Source organism: Silene latifolia, chromosome 2 (genome assembly GCF_048544455.1).
Source record: "Silene latifolia isolate original U9 population chromosome 2, ASM4854445v1, whole genome shotgun sequence".
NCBI classification, from domain to species: domain Eukaryota; kingdom Viridiplantae; phylum Streptophyta; class Magnoliopsida; order Caryophyllales; family Caryophyllaceae; genus Silene; species Silene latifolia.
Genome location: NC_133527.1, coordinates 53,933,008 through 53,955,265, shown reverse-complemented (window position 1 = coordinate 53,955,265; position 22,258 = coordinate 53,933,008). Strand labels below are relative to the sequence as shown.

Here is a 22,258-nt window from a genome sequence, read left to right as displayed (position 1 = left end):
AGCATGATAAAGAAGCCAAATGAGTGGGAAGAAGGCAATATGTAATGGGTAAGAAGAGGGAACAAATGAATTATGGATTGTGGAGCTAATGTCAAGCTAGCAGCAATCAAATGCAAGGATGTTCAATCCCAATTCTAACCCAAATTTGCAATTTAATCATAATAAAACTCTCCAAAAGAATATGAATAATGTATGAGAGTTTCTCACATCTTCTTCTTCTTCTCTTTTTTTTCTTTTCAATGCTTTTTCATTTCTTTTTTCTCATTCTTTTTTCATCTTTCAATTTTCGTCATTTTTTCTGTTTAATTTTTTAATTTTTCTTTCTTTCTTGAGCATAAAGACCAAGCTCACATGATTTCCACAATGTTTAAACAAATCTCAATTAAGCACCCAAGCAAAAACAAACAAAGCTACTAGCTCAACAAGATAGGCAAGTTATAATGTAGCTAGGGAAAATGTTTTATGAAAGGGGTGAAGAAGGCAATTATATGATGTGAATGACTCCAAAATGCTATAACAATTGAATGCATGCTTACAAAAAAATGACATGAGAACCATACTTGTGCGTTTTGATGAAACACACATCATAAGGAGACACCTACACTCACCTAAGAGAGACCGAATATGGATGCATCGGTCAAAAGAGGTTCTACCTTACCATTTTATAGCTTGCCAAAAGTCAAGATCAAGCTTGTTTAGTTTATTTTCCATCTCCCACCTACTATGTCAAGACATCCCCATGTAGCTAATATCCCATCATGAAAGAATAAATCATTAGCAAAAAGCTACTATTAGGATAAGCAAAGAGGAAAGTAGGCTACAAGCAAGCACAAAGCAAAAATTTCTCTCAAAAATTTTCAAAAATTCTACACTACATGCAAACTACACTATATGCAAATGCAATCTCCCCCCAAGCTAAACATAACATCGTCCTCAATGTGCCAACAATTAAATCTACCCAGCGAAACCACAAGAATGGTATAAAGCACCAAACAAGAAGGACGAGAGGTCATGTTTAATGGGTTGCAACATATAAACTAAGATGCAAAGCAAATAAAAAACTTACTCGACTTGTGAGCCTCCCCCCCACGCTAGCATGAATTTTGGGGGACATAGATGTTTCCTTGTGATTTTGAGTGAAGAAATGAAGAAATATGATAGAGAGAAAGAGGAGAAGTACCGTCGAAGTGTATGAGAATGATAGAACAAAATTAGCCTTTTACCCGTAGAAGAAAAGGGCCAAGAAAATACAAAACCACGACCCCGATCGGGGTTGACCTCTTCTTCGGCTTTTTGACTTGCTTCATTATTTCTTTTAACTTCATCCCGTTTTTCGAAAACTACGTCCCTGAACGGGGTTCTTGCATGGGGAAGTGTGCTAGATTCTCTCCTAATTCTTCTTTCTTCATTTTCACCTAAAAATAACAAAAAGAAACATCGTCAAGTCGAGTATTTTATTACTAATCTACGAAAAAACAATAAAATGTAGAAAATTAAAAACAAAAATAAATAAAAATAACTAAAAAGCTTGGGTTGCCTCCCAAGAAGCACTGGTTTAACGTACCGCACGACGTAAGAAGCTATTTGGTCAAGTTTCGTTCTTGAGCTTGCCACCAACCAAGCTCCATTTCATAGCTTCTTTTGTATTCTGCAACCATTTGAAATTATTCAAATAAAATTTCCCTTTCTTTTTGGCACTCTTAGCAATAGTGCCTTTAGCATCGTTACCTATAAAACAAACAACACCAATATCTTCCTCCAACGGATCCATCAGTAAGGATCCAAGCATAGTAGAGGCATGAGAAGAGTCCATAGTGCTAAATAAATAACAAGACTCTTGTAATATTGGGCTTCTAATGGTGTTGTTTTTGCTAAAGGAAACCCGGTCATCACCCACTTCTAACGTTAACCTCCCATTTTTCACATCAATTAGCGCACCCGCGGTGCATAAAAATGGCTTACCAATATAATTGGGGTTTGTGAGTCCTCGGCCATATCAAGTATGAGGAAGTCAACGGGTATGAAAAACTTGCCAACTTTGACGGGTACATCTTCTAAGACACCTAAAGGTCGCTTTAAAGAACGGTCCGCCATTTGCAATGTTGTACTTGTGCATTTTAGAGCACCCATGTTGAGTTTTTCAAAAAGGGAATAAGGCATGACATTTACACTAGCACCTAGGTTGCAAAGAGCCTTATCAATGGTATATGTGCTTATAGTGCAAGGAATAGAATAACTACCGGGGTCCTTAAGTTTGGGGGGAGACTTATTTTGTAAGAGTGAACTACACTCTTCGGTGAAAGCAATAGTCTCAATCTCATTGAAGGATCGCTTCTTTGAGAGAATCTCCTTCATAAACTTTGCGTAAGAAGGGACTTGGGTAAGCAATTCTATAAATGGGATGGTGACTTGTAAATTTTTACAAACTTCCAAAAATTTACCAAACTTACCTTCCTCCTTGTGTTTTGCTAGACGATGAGGAAATGGCACTTGAACAACTTCTTTTGGAGGAGCATCCTCCACATCTCTCACTTTCTCTTTCTCATTCTCATTGGGAACATTCTTTGAAATGGCATCACTCTCCGTAGCATTAGGAGAAACTTCCTCAACAATTACCTTGTCATTTTCTTTGGGCATAAGAGGCTCAAAATCTTTGGCATCAAGCTTGCTCTTTCTCTTAAGCATCAACAGTCGATGGGGAAATGGTACACAGTCTTTAACAACAGGCTCTTCACTAGCCTTCCTTTTGTCATTTCCCCCAAGCTTAGGCTTTTTAACAACCACTTCGCCATCCAAAGTCATGGATGGCCCATCATAGCTTGTACCATTCCTCAAGGAGATAGAATTAACGGTCTCGTGTGGTGGCGTACCTTGGGGTGGTAATTGACTGTTCTTCCTTTGAGAGTTAGAAGCGGCTAGTTGAGCCACTTGTTCCAACATCTTGACCGCGGCACTATGAGCTTGATCATTCTTTTTAATTTGAGCCAATAATTCCCTTTGCATTTGCACTATCAAGCCCTCAAGCTTACCTCCTCCTTGATTGTTTTGTTGGGGATTTTGTGGCGGATTTTGTTGGTAATTGTGTTGTGGGGGCCTTTGTTGATTTTGATAACCCGGTGGAGGATTATACTTTTGTTATTGAGGGACATAGGCATTTTGTTGTGGTGGGGGTTGAGGGTTAAGCACATTGTTGCTAGTGTAAGACAAGTTCGGATGTAATTTTGTATTCGGGTTATAAGTGTTGGAAAATGTACCCGGTGGATATGAACTTTGTCTAAAAGTTTGAAAAGCATTTACCTCTTCAATAGGAGCTCGACAATGAGCGGCGTAATGACCCGCACCTCCGCAACCATCACAAACTATGATTGACTTGTTGAAGACACGGCATTGAGTTGTTGAAGGGAATCTCTAGCATCTCTTTCCGCCAATTGTTGTTAAAGGGAAGCAATTTGAGCTAGCAAGACGGAGTTGTTGGAGGATTCTTCTTTACCTTTGAGTGTCACAATTCGGGAATTGACATATTGAGCATCATAGACCGCCATAGATTCGATCGTGGCATGAGCAAGGTCGGTGTCAATTTGATCAAACCGTCCATTGTTGGCGAAATCAAGAATCCTTCGGGACTCGGCATAACATCCATTGCAGAATGCGATTGCTAGAAACCAATCATATAGCCCATGATGTGGGCATTGCCTTTGCAACTCCTTGTACCTCTCCCAATCTTCATATAAGCTCTCAAGAACTTGTTGACGGAATCCGGTGATTTGTCTCCTCAAAGTTTGAGTTTTCTCCGGTGGGAAAAACTTTTGATAGAAAGCAAGAGCCAAAGTCTCCTAATTGGTAATTCCCATGGCGGTGCGGTCAAGGCTATTGATCCAAAGCTTAACCTTGTATTTCAAAGAGAAAGGGAAAAATATTTCCCTTATTTGGGCTTGAGTGACGCCCGTTTGTCAAATCATGGAGCAATAGTCGTAGAAATTTTGCACATGCAAATTGGGATCCTCCAAAGGACTTCCCCCAAATTGCTTCCTCTCTACAAGGCTAATGAAATCCGGTTTGATCTCGAATTTCGGCGCGGTAATTTGAGTAGTTGTGATACCGACCGGAAGCATTGCTGCGGTGGGTTTTGAGTGATCAAAAAGTTTCACCATCTTTTTGGTAGTAGATGATGGCGGTGGTGGAGATGATGAACTAGAAACCTCCTCCTCTTCAAGAACTTCTAGATCGTCTAAGTAAGACTTTCTAGCACTTTTAACTTGGACGGGAGAAGTGGCTTCTTTCGCTTCCTTCCAAAAACGTCATCTTCTCCTAAAGGTTTTCTCGGGATCGGAATCCGGTAAAAGCAATTCTCCACTACGAGAGGACCTGGGCATAAGACAACAATTGCTAGGAAAATGATAAGTAACAGTCTCAAGGAACAAGTGTTCCTCAACACAAAGGAAAACAAAATAAAAATCGACAATTCAAAACGTAATAAAACCGTTTCCCCGACAACGGTGCCAAAAATTGATAGGTTTATCGTGTACCTATGCAAAGATAATTACCCTAAAAAACAAGTGAATGTTGCAATAGGGGTCGAACACAAGGAAACGGGAATTACGTTGTGAAATGCTATGGGAAGATTTCTATCAAGATCGAATTCGTTTTGGGTTTGTTTGGTTGTTTGATGATTAACAAAAATTATAATGTAAATTATATAATAAAAAGGAGTCTAAGGGGGTCGGGTCACACATGCAAAGGTAAGTATATAATTATGTTAAACTCGGTATTAAAAACATTGTCAATTGCTTAGGCTTAGAGACACCCACCTTACGGCATTAGTGTCAACCATAGACCAGGTCCTAGAGAAACTCTCGTCCATGACTAGGTCGTCCTACTATACATGCTTAGTCTAATTCAATTTCATGCCTCTCGACTTTAGAACGAATGAACAAACATAATCTACGATTACGGCCGATAACCAAAGATTAAACGTGACAATGCAAACATGTGATAGAAACAATTGAACAATATTATTATCAACCTATTTTAACACGTTATATATTTGATTTTTGCATGGCTCCCCTAGCCCTTAGACTAGAAAATTTAGCTACTCATATTAAGGTGTAAATTATAAACTATATTATAAGAAATGCTAAACATGATTGTATAATTTATATAAACTAAATAATATAACATGCAAAAGAAATAAAGTTAAGGTAATATAAATAAAGTACTTAATTATAGACTATGTGTAAACTAAATAGAGGTGTAAAATAGAAATACCTTAAGGAAATGAACTTGCAAGGAAGGACTGATCGAGGCCATTTCGTGTTCACAATTAAGCATATGTGGTCGTTGGTCAATGGTCGATACAAAACACAATTTCTACTTCACAAACAACTCTACAATTAGTAAAGAGGCAAGTAAAGGTCGGATCCCAAGGGACGGGTATTGAAATGAGAATTCTATTGTAACTAGTAATGTCTAAGGGGTGTCACAAATTGGGTTGATGTAGAAGGTTACTAAACTAAAATAGCAATGAAAATAAACTAGCAAGATGAATAAAATAAGGGGTGTAAACAATTGATTAAAGGCACTAGGGTGTCATGGGTTCATAGGGGAATCATGGGATATGATCATACAAACATGTTCTCAAATTATAAGCAAGCAATTATTGTTGTGATGGATTGAGTTGGGTTATATCTTACAATCCTAGGAAAGTTTGGGTCCCGGAGCCGAATCGATTAGATTGTACAACACCTACAAGTCGACTTAATCTTTCCTACTCAATACATGCATGGTCTAACAAGACTCGAGTTGGGTTATGTCTTACAAGTCAAGTTGAAAGGATAGAAGATGATAGTAAATGCAAGGATTCATAGGCTTAGCATTTCATCAAATATAACATGTGCATGTATTAAGATCAAAACAAGCAAGCAAATAAGATATGAAAGCATATTAATTTAAGCATGAATCATTCCCCATGTTGGTTTCCCTAATCACCCATTAAACCCTAGCTAAGAGACTACTCACTCATTATCATATTGATCATGCTAGAAAGGTTGTCAATCATACTAACATAATGAAACATGATGAATAAATGAAAGTAATTAGCAATAATTAAAAAGGGATTAAGAGATTATACCTACTAATGATTCCAATAATAAAGCAAGAATAATAGAAGTACTTGAATCCTAGATTGAGAGGTTGTCAATCTCCCAATAATAACCCAAATAATCTTCAATTACCCAAAATAAAGTAAGAACAAGAGAGAGATTAAAGAACTAAAACTTGGATTAAAACTTGATTAATACTTGATTACAATATTGAAGAGAGATTTGATTGATATTAACTACACTAATTATTGATAAGAAGAACATGCTCCTCTAATTAGACTAATGGGGTATTTATAGTGAAAATTAGGGAGGATGCATTAGGGTTAACTAAGGGCTAAACTAGTAATTACACTTTTTAAGTTGAGCAAGGAGACTCGGTATTTTTCGAGAGAAGGGCTTCTCTAATCGTAGCTTTGAAGAATGAAAACGTCTTTGTCATCTTGAAATCCGTGCGGATGGGAGTCGGGGACGGCCGGATCTGGGCTGAGGAATCCGAGCGGATCCTTGGGCAAGACGCTCGGATTGGCGAGGGGGAATCCGAGCGGATTCCTTTGAGGGACGCTCGGATTGGGCTGGACGGACGGGCGGATTGTATACAATCCGTTCGGATTGTCTGGCAGCGTCAATTCTTCTTCTTTTCTTCCCTTTTCTTCATGAATTCCTTGGGGATTTCCTTGGGGACTCAAGGATCCTTTCTCAACAATGCTCTTCTACTATGCTATGTACAAAGGCCTTCTAGTCTTGTCTCTCCTTGATGCTTGGTCATTGAATACAATCAATTTAGCCTCGTTTTGCCACGAAAATGCAAGATTCTTACTCCTTTCCTACCAAGGGATCAAAATCTCAAAGAATATGCAAAACAAAGAACTAAAGATAATAAATGACCCAAATAGGCACTAAAAAGCATGGAAACAATGGTAATTCGGGGGCTAAATATGCGCCAATTATGGTTACATCAAATATCCCCAAACCGAACCTTTGCTCGTCCCGAGTAAAGAGGTGACAAAGACTAGGACCAAATACTAACCTAACCTAATAATAATAGCCGATATGAGACAATTAGCGGGTCTCACTCCGCCCCTTCAACTCACAATAAGACAACCATGAGGTAGGATGCCTTCTTGCAAGGCAAGGTGGGTCTTGCCAAAATGGCGACACATCCAAACATTAAGCACACAAAAATCACATAATGGATGCATCTACAAAAGAATAGCCACTTTCCTCATCTAAGTGGCGGAAATTATCTACAAGGGAAGCAATTCAAGGGTACACAATCCTTCATAGATGCAATTTGTTCAAACTACTAGGCCTAGAAGGATACCAATAAATCACCTCCAAAAGGTGTCAAGCTAGGGTACCTTTGTCCTCAATCGTTAAATGCTTTTGTCAAGAGTAGACTCCCTATGGTGTTAGAAACACTGGAGGATCGCGGAATTCCCCCTCTTGCCTAGACAAGAAGAAGGGTCGTCCCCTCTCTACCATGCACAAAAATGGATATGATGGATAAAGGGATCAATAGATATTTGAGTTTCATTTTGGGAGTTTGCTTTCATTTTTGTTTTTCCCCCCAATTTCATTTGGCATTTGACATTTGAGAACACTTTCTTGCCATTTCTTTTGATTTTTGGCTTTTCAATACTTGACAACTTTTTTGCATTTCTTTTTGAACATTTTCAAAGTCACCCCAATTAGTAACGAGGGTGCCTTGTTTTTGAAGCTTTAGGAGTTCTATTTTTGCTCCTCTTTTCATTTGATGCATTTTGCAAACGTTCTTTCACTTTTCATTTCATTGAACTCAAATTGATTTCTTTTTGTGCCCATTCCCTTTGATGACAAAAAATGTGGTAGAACATGGATGAATGATAGAAGTATGCATGGTTTCAAGGGTCACCTTGGAATAAACGGTAGCCAAGGAGTTATCACACCACAAGGTACTCTTGACTAGGCCTTAAACCATGGGTCAAAGGATACTAGCATGACACATCCTAGGGTGTTTTACAAGTATTCTAACAAGCAAAGTCTTAAGAATAAAAAGCATCTACTAGGGCCTATATACACTTGTCAAGCTTCCCAAGTAGACGGTTTCGCAAAATTTTCTAACATGCAACTACATGCCATGATGCAACTAACATATACACATCCTAATGCAAATGATTCTACCAACTAGTATGACATATAACCTAAATGCAAGTCCTAAGTTCACATTGTTTTTACCGCATCAATCAAAATAAAGCCACATAGTCATTAACATAAAGAGGAAAAAGGAGATTGGAAAGATCATACCATGCGGTCTTCAATATCCTCATGTCTCGGATGTGGCGTAGTCAATCAAAGTGAACAAGGATAAACAAACACAATATATACAAGACAATATATACAAAGGAAATGAACTTGTTTTTGGTTTTTCAAATTTTTCAATTTTTTATGATTTTTGAAATTTTTCAATTTTTATGGTTTTTGAATAAAAGTTAAGTGTTAGAATTCCCATCCCCACACTAATATGGGCATTGTCCTCAATGGCCAAAATGATGGAAATTATGCAAAAATGATGCATGATTTCTATACTAAATGCAATTCTACACTAAGTTATACTACATGATGCATGGTTTTTTTGTTATGACGGAGAGGATAATTTAGATTACCTCCCGTTGTGTATGCATTAACTTCCCCAAACCAAATAAGACACTATTGCTAATGTCAAAGCATGGGTATAGTTCATGCACACACTATGCTATGCATGAAACTAGATTGTCATTTTGGATTTTCAAAAATGGGAACAATAAAGAACACCTCAATGGAACCGAGGTGTGAGTCCTTTGATGTTGCTAGGACTAAACCAACAATGATCAAAATGAAATAAAATACAAAGAGATATAGACAAACCGTGGGAGAGTAGGAGTCTCCAAGGCTAGTCTTCCATCATGTTATCATCATCACCACTTCCCTCATGAGAAGCGGTCACACTGCCACTTTCCTTGGCACTTTCTTCATTATCTTCTCCATCATCTTGCTCATCATTATCTTCACCATCATCTTGCTCATCATTATCTTCACCATCTCTTTCTTCATCTCCACTTGCTTCTTCCTCAATATTATCATCAATTTCTTCACCATTTCCAACAACCTCATTGTCTTCCACCACGTCCCTTGATGCACCCGGAAATAAGGCTTCTCTATCCGCCCAACTAGGTAAAGGACAAGATGGATCAAGGAGTCCTTGCCTAGCTAGATGTAAGAGGGGAGGATATTGAGCCAAATAAGCATTCTTCCGATCTTCATAAGCTTGCTTGTGCATGGCTTGCATAAGAAGAGTGACATAGTCTTTCCCAATTTCAATTCCTTGCGGTTTGAACTCTTCATACACAAAGGGGTAAGGCGGTATAACAATGGAAGAGGGGGGAGTTTCATGATCACCCTTTTGTTGTTGAATGATGTACTCGGCTTCTTCGGATAGGGGAAGTAAATAGTTGGTCCGGTGGACACTAAGACGGCAAATCTTTGCGGGTAAAGTGAATAATCGAGCCTCACTAGTAAGCCACCCATACTTGGTGTCAAGGGGATTGTGAGCAACCCACTTAAACTTGTTAATCATGATGGACATATCAATAAGATGGCCACCTTCCTTTGCCTTGTACTTGTTATCCTTATTGAAATTAGGATCAAAGTGCTTGGCTAGGACCGTGACTAGGCCGCCATTAACAATAACGGTTGTACCCTTCTTCCCACTATCTACATGGAGCCATCTATCAACCAATAGCCTCAAAGAATTGTAAGGCTTGGTGTGAATTCTTCCAATATTCAAAGTTGATTCAAGGAGAATAAAATCGAGTCCTGTGAAATGATTGGTGTCTTTCCTAGCAATTATGGTATTTCCCACAACTTTGTGTCATACTCTTATGCCCGGATGATGGACCAAAAGAGCACGACAAGCATGAAAATCTTCAAATTTCTTCCCGGAGATTGCCTCCCAAAGAGGCTCGGGGTCATACTTCTCATATTGCTTATAAAATTTATGTTCATCGCTAAGACCCAAAATTTCACCCAATTCCGGAAAGGTAATGCGTCTACTAGTGTTAGCTAGACGAAACTCAATATTTTCCCTATTCTCAACTTTTGTCACTTTTAAAGAACTTAAGAATTCCAAGACAAGGGAGGGGTATGTTACTTCCTTCATTTCAAACAATTTCTTCAAACCCATGGCATTGAAAAAGGCTTTTGTTTGTTCAAGAACACCCAATTTCTCCAAAGCATCTTTACATATGAATTTCGTGGATTGAATTTGTTTCATAGCAAACTTGACAAATGTATTTCTATGGGTATCGGAAATGAAAGTTACCTCCGGAAAATGCAAGAGTTGATCGATTACCGGAGTAGAAGGTGATGCTTCCATAGAAATTTGTTGTTGTTGCTGCACTTCCAAGTTTGGTGTTGATACCACCATTGCCAAAGCTTTCTTTGTTTGGAGAGCTTTTTGCCTTTGAGAGAGAGCTTTTGCTTTTGGTGCCTTTGTTGCCTTTGTTGCTCCCTTTGTTCTTGCCATTTGATGAACTAACCAAGAAAAGAGTCAAAAATCTTCAATTTGTAGAATGCCCAAATCGATTTGAAGGTGAAAGGCTTTGCCTTTATGAGAACAAAAATCGACTCAAAGGTGAAGATTTTGTGCTTGGTTTTGATTATTATTGAAGATGGAGTGATTGATTTGTTGTTTGAAAGATGGTTTGATTTGATTTTGGTGGATTTTGTTGAGGGTTTTTGTTTTTGAGATGGAGAGGATGAGGGTTTTGATGTTGTGGGTAGTGTTTATGAATGAATGAATGAATGAATGAAGGTGGGATGGGTTATAAAGAAGTCGAGATTTTTCAAGACGCAGGGACAATCCGTGCGGATTGGGCGCAATCCGTGCGGATTCTACAGCTTCAAAATTTTCAAAATCCCGCCTAGAGACTGGCGGATTCTTCTGTGATGGGACGGGCGGATTTCGTGCAGGACGGACGAATTCTAGTCCAGAGATTTTTCTTTGTTTTTCTTCAGCTGCAAGACGGGCGGATTGTTCACAAGACGGACGGATTCTGTGAGACGGGCGTCTTTCCAGAAATCCGCTCGGATTCTTTGACAGTCAAGAATTTTGCAATTTCAGCACAGCCCAAGACGGGCGTCTTCTCAGCAGGACGCTCGGATCTTCTTCAGACGGGCGGATTCTCAGGAATACGCTCGGATTGGTCCTTGTGTACACGGATTCAGTTCCATCCGTGCACAAACGCATTCCCTTATCATTCTTTCTTTCTTTCAAATCTTGTGTTCTTCATTGTGGGGGCACTACTAAGGCATGAATAGCCTAGGCAATTGCCATCCCCACACTAAGGTAAAGCACTACACATCAATTAAAATTGTTAATCCCTCCCTCACTTCTCTCTTTTCATGACAATTATTTTGATCAAAGTAAATAAAATCCAAAAATGACAAAAATGCAATACAAAAATTAAATGTAAGTTAGGGAGTTCGAAATATTTACAAGTGGTGGTTTAGGGAGGACTCCACCAAACTCTCATTCTTGATGAGATGTCAAGGGGGCATGTTCAAGGTGTTGTTGATGTTGCTCAACACCTTGAAGAAGTAATCAAAAGCTTGTTCATTGTTATGGTAGAGGTCCTCAATAGACCGTGGCCCTTGTTGTTGATCATGATCGATGGCATGCCCAATGTAGGGATTAAAGATCCCTTCAAATTCGTCGTCCCAAAGACCACAAACTTCATTGAGTTGATCATTGAAAATTTCTTGCTTAGATGGAGACAACTCTCCCAATTTCTTCTCTTGGCCAATGAGGCCATCTTCTTCTTCCTTGGTTGATTTTGATGAGCTTTGCAAGCTCTCCTTGTCACAATTCACTTGCTCTTTGAATGGAGCATCTTCAACTTTCTTCCTCCATTGGAGTTCCGATTTCTTCCTTTCATCCTTCCGGCTATAATGATCAATCATAAAACATGGCTCATGCAAACGAGGAGCTCTCATGGTCTTGTCAAGATTAAAAGTTATGCTTTCATCTCCCACTTCTAGAGTGAGCTCTCCATGTTTCACATCAATCACCGCACCCGCGGTGTGTAGGAAAGGTCTTCCTAAGATGATTGGAATGTTGGAATCTTCCTCCATATCAACAATGACAAAGTCCACCGGGATGAAAAACTTCCCAATTCGCACGGGGACATCTTCCCATATCCCTAATGGTGTCTTCGTCGATCTATCGGCCATTTGAAGAGTGATATTGGTGCATTTAAGCTCTCCCATTCCCAACCTTTTACTAACCGAGTACGGCATGACACTCACACTAGCCCCTAGATCACATAAGGCTTTGTTGATCGTTGTGTCGCCAATGGTACACGGTATTGAGAAGCTTCCCGGATCCTTTAACTTTGGAGGTGAACTCCCTTGAAGTATTGCACTACTCACCTTAGTGAAGGCGATAGTCTCAAGTTTCCGGATCGACTTCTTCTTTGTGAGGATATCTTTCATGTACTTTGCATAGGCCGGAACGTGATTGATTAATTCCGTGAAAGGAATTGAGACTTCTAAGTTCTTCACAATTTCCATGAACTTTCCAAGTTGATCATCAAATTTGGGCTTGGCTTGACGACTTGGAAAAGGAAGTCTAATCACAATGGGCTCCTTCTCTTTGGCTTTGTCTTCATTTTTCTTTGAACTTTCTTCCTTTGATGATTCCCCTTCTTTGGGGCTTTGCACCACAACTTCATTCTCACTAGCTTTCACAACTTCATCCTCAACTTGCTCCTTCGGTGCCTCATATCTTGTACCACTTCTCAAGTGAATGGCACTAACCGTTTCATGTCTAGGGGGATTACTTTGAGGTGGTAATTGCCCCTTTTGTCTTTGTGAGCTTGAAGATGCTAGTTGGGTCAATTGTGTTTCCAACATCTTGGTGTGAGCTAGAATGTTGTTGATGGTGGTGTCTTTTGCTTGGCTATCTTTTTGCATTTGAGTGAAAAATTCTTGTTGATTCTTTTGCATTTGGAGGACCGCTTTTTGGACATCAAAACCTTGGTCATTGTGGTGATTGTATGGATTTTGATTTTGGTAGCCTTGGTTTTGATTGAAAAAGGGTCTTTGATTTTGATTTCTCATGGGTGGTGGAGTGTATGTTGTTTGAGGGTTTTGAACATTTTGGCTTTTGTATGAGAGATTTGGATGGAACTTGGTGTTTTCATTGTAAAAATTTGAATAAGGGGTACCACTTTTGTAAGCTTGGAAAGCATTAACTTGTTCGGTTGTTCCCCTACACTCACTTGAGTCATGACCCAAGGTTCCACAATTCTCACATATCCCACTTGGGATTGATGAGGATGCCGTCATGGCATTGACATGATGCTTTGATGTTTTTGAGTTTTCCTCAAGTCTAGCCATAGCTTGTTCAAACTTCAAGTTGATTGTGTCAATGTGAGCACTAAGTTGAGCACCCAATTGAGTAACGGAGTCCACTTCATACTTTCCTCCTCTAGTAGCCTTGCGAGGTCTACTATATTGTGAATTATGGACCGCCATTTCCTCAATCTTGTTCCATGTTTGATTGTCATCAACTTCGGTGAACATTCCATTTGATCCCATATTGAGAATGTTCCTTGAATCTTCATATAAACCATTCCAAAATTGTTGCACTAAAAACCATTCGCTAAGTCCATGGTGAGGACATGAGCGACAAATACCTTTGAACCGCTCCCAAGCTTCATACAAAGATTCTTCATCCCTTTGCTTAAAACTCGTAATTTGAGCTCTTAGCATGTTAGTCTTTTCCGGTGGGTAGAATTTTTTGTAGAAAGCTAGAGCTAACTTCTTCCAAGAATCTATTCCAAGGGTGGCCTTATCAAGGCCCTTCAACCATTGCTTTGCGGTGCCGATTAACGAAAAAGGAAATAAGACCCATCTTATTTGGTCTTGAGTCACGCCCGTTTGAGAGATAGCTTCACAATAATCGCAAAAGGTTTCCATATGAGAATGAGGGTCCTCACTAGGCATTCCCCCGAATTGGCTCCTCTCAACTAGTTGGATGAAGGCGGACTTGGCAATAAAATTAACGGTGAGATGTTGCGGGGTAGGAGTACCATTTGGTAAATCCTCCCCGGTGGGTATAGAGTGTGACGAGAATTTAGGCATTGTAGGTGGATTTTGTGTGGTATTGTTTAATGGGTTCTCTTCTCCTTCTATTGCGAAAGGATTGACAAACTCACTAGTGGGTTGAACAACTTCACCAACACCTCCCAAATTCCTCCTAACAATTCTCCTATTATTCGTCAAGGTTCTTTCGATTTCACGGTCAAAAGGTAACAAATCTCTTTGTAACCTTCTAGACATGCAAAATATCAAACAACTCGAAAACAATTAGAACAATCCTTGAGGAGTTTTACTTCCCCAAGGTGAAAAAGACACAACTAAAAACAATAAAAGAAATCCTAAATCAATTAAACACCGTCCCCGGCAACGGCGCCATTTTTGATCGAGGCCATTTCGTGTTCACAATTAAGCATATGTGGTCGTTGGTCAATGGTCGATACAAAACACAATTTATACTTCACAAACAACTCTACAATTAGTAAAGAGGCAAGTAAAGGTCGGATCCCAAGGGACGGGTATTGAAATGAGAATTCTATTGTAACTAGTAGTGTCTAAGGGGTGTCACAAATTGGGTTGATGTAGAAGGTTACTAAACTAAAATAGCAATGAAAATAAACTAGCAAGATGAATAAAATAAGGGGTGTAAACAATTGATTAAAGGCACTAGGGTGTCATGGGTTCATAGGGGAATCATGGGATATGATCATACAAACATGTTCTCAAATTATAAGCAAGCAATTATTGTTGTGATGGATTGAGTTGGGTTATATCTTACAATCCTAGGAAAGTTTGGGTCCCGGAGCCGAATCGATTAGATTGTACAACACCTACAAGTCGACTTAATCTTTCCTACTCAATACATGCATGGTCTAACAAGACTCGAGTTGGGTTATGTCTTACAAGTCAAGTTGAAAGGATAGAAGATGATAGTAAATGCAAGGATTCATAGGCTTAGCATTTCATCAAATATAACATGTGCATGTATTAAGATCAAAACAAGCAAGCAAATAAGATATGAAAGCATATTAATTTAAGCATGAATCATTCCCCATGTTGGTTTCCCCCTAATCACCCATTAAACCCTAGCTAAGAGACTACTCACTCATTATCATATTGATCATGCTAGAAAGGTTGTCAATCATACTAACATAATGAAACATGATGAATAAATGAAAGTAATTAGCAATAATTAAAAAGGGATTAAGAGATTATACCTACTAATGATTCCAATAATAAAGCAAGAATAATAGAAGTACTTGAATCCTAGATTGAGAGGTTGTCAATCTCCCAATAATAACCCAAATAATCTTCAATTACCCAAAATAAAGTAAGAACAAGAGAGAGATTAAAGAACTAAAACTTGGATTAAAACTTGATTAATACTTGATTACAATATTGAAGAGAGATTTGATTGATATTAACTACACTAATTATTGATAAGAAGAACATGCTCCTCTAATTAGACTAATGGGGTATTTATAGTAAAAATTAGGGAGGATGCATTAGGGTTAACTAAGGGCTAAACTAGTAATTACACTTTTTAAGTTGAGCAAGGAGACTCCGGTATTTTCTGAGAGAAGGGCTTCTCTAATCGTAGCTTTGAAGAATGAAAACGTGCTGTACTGAAATCCGTGCGGATGGGAGTCGGGACGGTCGGATCTGGGCTGAGGAATCCGAGCGGATCCTTGGGCAAGACGCTCGGATTGGCGAGGGGGAATCCGAGCGGATTCCTTTGAGGGACGCTCGGATTGGGCTGGACGGACGGGCGGATTGTATACAATCCGTTCGGATTGTCTGGCAGCGTCAATTCTTCTTCTTTTCTTCCCTTTTCTTCATGAATTCCTTGGGGATTTCCTTGGGGACTCAAGGATCCTTTCTCAACAATGCTCTTCTACTATGCTATGTACAAAGGCCTTCTACTCTTGTCTCTCCTTGATGCTTGGTCATTGAATACAATCAATTTAGCCTCGTTTTGCCACGAAAATGCAAGATTCTTACTCCTTTCCTACCAAGGGATCAAAATCTCAAAGAATATGCAAAACAAAGAACTAAAGATAAGAAATGACCCAAATAGGCACTAAAAAGCATGGAAACAATGGTAATTCGGGGGCTAAATATGCGCCAATTATGGTTACATCAAGGACAAATAACCAAATTAACTTGAATAAGAAATGCTTGAATAATAACTTGAATGTAGAACAAAATATTGAAAGATTAAACTAAGGAAAGCTTAACAATTTGTAAACTATTATGAAAACTATTGAAAGAATTATAGTGCTTAAGGCTATGTAAAGTATATGAGACATAAAAATATAAGATATCTAAGCTATGAAGTGATACCCCTTTATATAGGGTAGGGAGATGAAACGTAAACGAGCTAGGGACATGCGGCCCCAATCGGGGTCGTGTGTTTCCAGCCCGTTTCCATTAAATCCCTTCTTAATTCCTAGGAGTATCCTATGTGGGTGATTAATTGAGCGATTAATCACCGGTTAAGACCTAATCCTTTGGCATCCTAGGTAGCTTGGAATCCTATTTTTTTCCACTTTGACTTGGACCTTGGGTTGGGCTTGACTTTCATTTGCATTTGATTTCCATTTTCTCACATTAGTCCATCACTTTTGGTTAAACAAGTCCATGCATTCTCTTCTTGTTAGTCCATACTTCTTCTTTAACTTGGCCTTGTATCCTAATGCTTACAAATATGTGGAATTAAGCTCCTTAAACCTTAAGTACCTACAAAAAATGATAGAGCATGGAAAAGCAACTAGAAATACAATATTAGCTCAAAATCACTAAGGTTAGTGCATAATGTCATACAAAATGGAGCTAAAATAAGGAGATAAAGTCTATATAAAATGGACTTATCAATGTTACAAATACTTTTTATGCATGGCTCCCTTCATTCCCTAGACAAGGTAGACTACTCTAGCATAATATAAATGTAAACTAAACAAATGACAATTGAAATGATAAACATAATGAAAATAGGAATATAATTAACTTTAATGGAAACAGAAATGGAATTGAAGAACAATGCAATTATAAATTACTTGAATATAACTTGAAATGGAAATTGTAATATAAATTGAAATGCGTAAAGGAAATTGTTTATAGTAAATCTAATCTAAACTAAACTAAGAACATGAAAGTAGTGTAGAAAATACTAAGAAAAATGGTGTGTAAAAGTGTGTAAAGGTGTGTTGATCAACACCCTTTATTTAAGAATAAGGGAGTAAAATTTGCAAAGGAATCCAAAATGGCATCCTAAGCACACTCATAATTTTCCTTCAATTTTTGAGTAATTGCCAAGTGGATCCAATGTGAGCCATTAATCTCATCTTTAAGTACCCGGTTAATTGCACAATTAGCATCCAAAGAGCATCCTAAGATGAGCATACAAGGCATTCTCCCATCTTATCTACTTGGGCTTTAACACTTGATTTTATACTTGGGCTCATTTCTTCATTTTTCTACTAACATAAGTTAGTGTCATTTTTCCTTGGATCAACACTCCTTATAAATTGCCATGCATCATCAAGCTTGCCTCTACTTAGCCTTGTAAATTCCGATGTTTGCTAAAATGATGGGAAAAAGCTTCCGATCACTTAGATTCCTACAAAATGTAACAAATACGAGCAATACACCTAGAATGCAATATTAGCTCACAAAAACACTAAATAAAGCGCAATAGTCAAATAAATAGAGCTAAAATAGGGAGTTAAACTATATATAAAATGGACACATCAAACTCCCTCAAGCTAAACTCTTGCTTGTCCCCAAGCAAGAAACCATATCCCATCAATCGCAATATCCTAAAACAAGCTAAACATAATGATTCAAAACCTGAGACAAGATGGGCATAAGGAATAATGCAAAAACATGGATGAGATTTACATGACGGCGTAGCACGAAAGACTTTGAATGAACCTTTAAGCTCTTGGATGATCTTTTGACTTATGGACTATCACGATGCACTCAAACTCATTTGTATGTGAAATGACATTTTTGTGTGAAAACACTCACTTATCCTCGACTCATGAGAATGGGACCGCAATCTAATATGGTAATCATTTCAAAACTACAAGTCAAAAACAATCATATGCAAGCATGATAAAGAAGCCAAATGGGTAAGAAGAAGGATAAAAGACATGGGTAGAAAGTGGAACAAATGAATTATGAAAATGTGGAGCTTAAGTTAAGCTAGCAACTATCCAAAATATAAGGATGCTCAATCCCGAAACTAACCTAATATTGTAATTCAAACCATAATAAAATTCTCCAAAAGATGATAATAAAATATGAGAATTTCCTACAACAACTTCTTCTTCTTTTTTTCAATTCAAATCATACTTCTTCTTTTTTCCTTTCATGCTTTTTTTTTCTCTTTTTTTTCTTCATCTTTTCTTTTCTCATCATTTTTCATCAATTTTTCAATGTTTTCCTTTTCCTTTTTTTTCCTTTTGTTCTCATTTCTTCTTCAAGAGTATTAAGACCAAGCTCACAATGATATTTCAAGATAAAATAAATCCCAAATAAGCACCCAAACACAATAATCAAAGCTACTAGATCAACAAGGTCGGCAATATGTCTATGTAACTAGGGATCAATTTTGTGAAGGGGTTCAAAGACGCAAATTTAATCATGTGAATAGCTCCAAAATGCTAACAACATATGAATGCATGCTTATAACGAGATGAAATGAAGACCATACTTATGCGTTTTGATGAAACACACACCATAAGGAGACCTACATTCACCTAAGAGAGACCGGATATGGTTGCATCGCCCCAAAGAGGTTCTACCTTACCAATTTTATAGCTTGCCAATAGTCAAGATCAAGCCTATTCGGTTCATTTTCCATCTCCCACCTACTATGTCAAGACATCCCCATGTCGCAATTATCCCAACATATAAGAATAAGGGTTATTTCATGGGATTAATCCAAACTAAGGCCTATCTTCTCATATTAATACAACTTATTGTTTAACCGAGAAAAAACCAAACTTTTACATCATTTAACTTTTGTTAGACCCATGGAAGGGAAACCTGTACAACTGGTTACCCTGACTATTTACCTTGAAGTTCTTCATTTTCACAAACGCAATTACAGTACACCCAACATGTTTACTTACCCTTAAAACCCTAAATCAATCAAATCCCTAAATTAATTTCTCCCTAAATCATTCAAAACCGCTAACAATTACAGTAGAATGCTTCAATGCCATGGCAAAACCTAATTAAAACCCAGAACCTCCCTCCTCAAATCAAACATTCAACAAAACATCAACAATCTCCCTCCTCGAATCCGAAATTATCACACCCCACAATCTTCATAACCAAACCCTTTAAAATCAAACTATCTTTAAAAATCATTCATTCACCTCAATCGAAACCACGGACAAAACCCCAACAATTTTAACCACTGTTTCAATGATTTCGCAGCGAAGCATCATAAACGGAATCAATGCAATAATGATGGTATTGAGGTAGTTCGTAGAAATGATGATATTGATGATGAACATTGTTATACCATGTCAATGAGTTTGGTCAAGCATGATCTTAGTATGGGTATTCCTGATGGGTTTTTGAGGGCGGAAACAAGTGTAGCAACCAAATATTTGGCGTTTTTAGTGACCTTCAATTGTGATTTTTGAGGTTTTTGATTAGAGAGTTTTTTTCTGGTAAAATAGAAATTAACAGACCTACATAGTACTTATACGTTAAAAGGCCTACTTAAGGCCAATAATACTTGCTTCTTGTGGAGCTTATCTACATGAATGCTTCTACGTCCTACTAATAAAATAGCATGATGTGGATTCATATTAGTTAGAATATTATAGAGAGGGTGAAGAATGAAGAATGAAAAGGGAAGAAGGGAGATGGAGAAGGAACCAGAAAACATACTTTAGTTATTGACCTGTTTGACTTCTGTCTTTTGTGATTTATGTCGTGTAATTAGTACTGACCCCGTTTATTGTTTTAAAAACTGTGGTGATCCATTCGGGGATGGTGAGCAGTTAATGAGCAGGTTTAATTTGAGGCATTTGGGCTAGCTGGGATGAGTCACGACGAGCATTTTAGAGTCTTCCGCTGTCATACTTTAGTTGTTCAAGACATTTGGTTTTTGAGAACATGTATCGTACTTTTAACAGTTTTGGTTTTGGATATGTAACCGCTTTAAACCGTATTGCTATTTAAATTATGTTTCTTTATTGTCATTTGATTATCATTGCCTCGGGTAACCGAGATGGTGACGTTTCTATACCTGAGTGGTCCTGGTAAGGCACTTGGAGCATGGGGGTGTCACAAAGTGGTATCAGAGCGACGATCCTGAAACCTGTAACCAATGAATCTAATGAACATAGGGGTCAAATTAAAATGAACCCGGGGTAGAAGCTGTAGGAGCTAATGGAAAGGCTTGGGAGATGTCCTAAAGTCGTGAACTCGCCCTACAATTTTGAACCGGTCACATAGGGTACGTGTCAGGGTCGTATGTGTTGTATTTTAGTTTGTATGTGTGCATAAAAGCAGGCGGTGTGAATTGTTGGAGGTGTGGAGTAGAAGTTGGAAAATATGTGATTTGTATATTGAATTGGATGAAAATCATTTTGGTTATTTATAATGTGGCATGTTAGTGGTGTGAATAAATAGTTTTATTGATTTTATAATGAGTTGCGTGCATGCGTAGTTGTTGTTATTTTATTGAAATTATAGAAATTGTATATTATGTTGGAATGGTGAGATGAACATGCGGGTAGTGTATACGACTCTGCATGACTCGATCGAGTGGGGGGCACTCGATCGAGTAGGTGAGGTGCTCGATCGAGTGGGTGTAACTCGGTCGAGTAGGTAGTTTAGTGTTTTCTGGGCAGAATCATGTTTTTGGGTACTCGATCGAGTACATAGGGGCATTGGATCGAGTAGGGTCCGCTCGATCGAGTGGCTTGTCAGCTGGGTCGAGTATGTTTTTGAGCAGAGGTCTGATCAGGTTCTGGAGTCGGGGCACTCGATCGAGTAGGTTGGGCACTCGATCGAGTGGCCTCAACTCGATCGAGTGGGTTCTGGTACTCAATCGAGTGGGTTCTGTACAGGTTATATACGTGTTTTGGGTTATAGTATGCATGTTTATGTCTACCTTTTCTTATATAGTTGCAAGATGCCGCCAAAGAAAAACGCCTTGTATGCTAGAGCTGAGACATGAACATTGGTGATATAGTGAAGATGTTGGAGCACTAAGATGGTCTTACGGAGGCTTTGAAGAGAGTGGGAAAGTATAAGGAAGTTGATCACTCCAAGATCACCATCCACATATCTAGGTTCAGTCTGAAAGAGTATAAGGGAACTCGGGAGCCAATTCTTCTGGATAATTGGCATAGGGAGATGGAGAATATCCTGGAGTTAGTTCATTGTCCGGATGAGTTGAAAGTGGAACAAGTTGCGTTCTACTTGAGGGAAGCGGCAGGTGAGTGGTGGGATAAGGTCAAGGTGAGTGCTAGGGAGATGTATATGAAGCAGGGATTACCTACAATACCTTGGGATGGGTTCAGGAAAGCTATGAGACGTGAGTTTGTGTCGGAGCATATGAGGAGTAAGCTAAGGGAAGAGTTTGATGAGTTTAAGATTACATCTGATATGACGGTGGCTGAGTACTACCGTAAGTTTAATGAGAAGTCTAGGTACGCTGAGGATATGGGGCTGAGTAAGGAGAGCCTAGCTTTAAGGTTTGAGAAGGGGTTGACCCCCAAGATAATGGAGAAGCTACCAGTGGGAGTCCTTACAGATGTTAAGGAAGTTTATGAGAGAACTGGGAGGGCTGAGAGGTTGGTGGAGATGACCAGGGAGAGGGGAGCTGAGAAGAGAAAGGCTAAGAGCGAGGGTGGTGGTCAATCCAACTATAAGAAGGGTAACCACACTTAGACGAGAGCATATTCATCGGGCTCAGGGTTTAGTGCTGGGGCTTCATACGGGCGAGGCCGTGGTAGTAGTGGTGGTAGTTGGGGTATGACCTGTTACAACTGTGGCGGTGTAGGCTACAAGAG

General features: G+C 38.7%; 2 non-coding genes across 2 annotated transcripts; both read left to right on the top strand.

Moving 5' to 3' along the window:
• Positions 1 to 3,672: 3,672 nt before the first annotated feature.
• LOC141644708 (small nucleolar RNA R71) lies at positions 3,673 to 3,779 on the top strand. The gene has a single exon (XR_012544318.1). It is a non-coding gene; the product is annotated as a small nucleolar RNA R71 (small nucleolar RNA).
• Positions 3,780 to 13,779: 10,000 nt separating this feature from the next.
• LOC141645650 (small nucleolar RNA R71) lies at positions 13,780 to 13,886 on the top strand. The gene has a single exon (XR_012545128.1). It is a non-coding gene; the product is annotated as a small nucleolar RNA R71 (small nucleolar RNA).
• Positions 13,887 to 22,258: the final 8,372 nt, after the last annotated feature.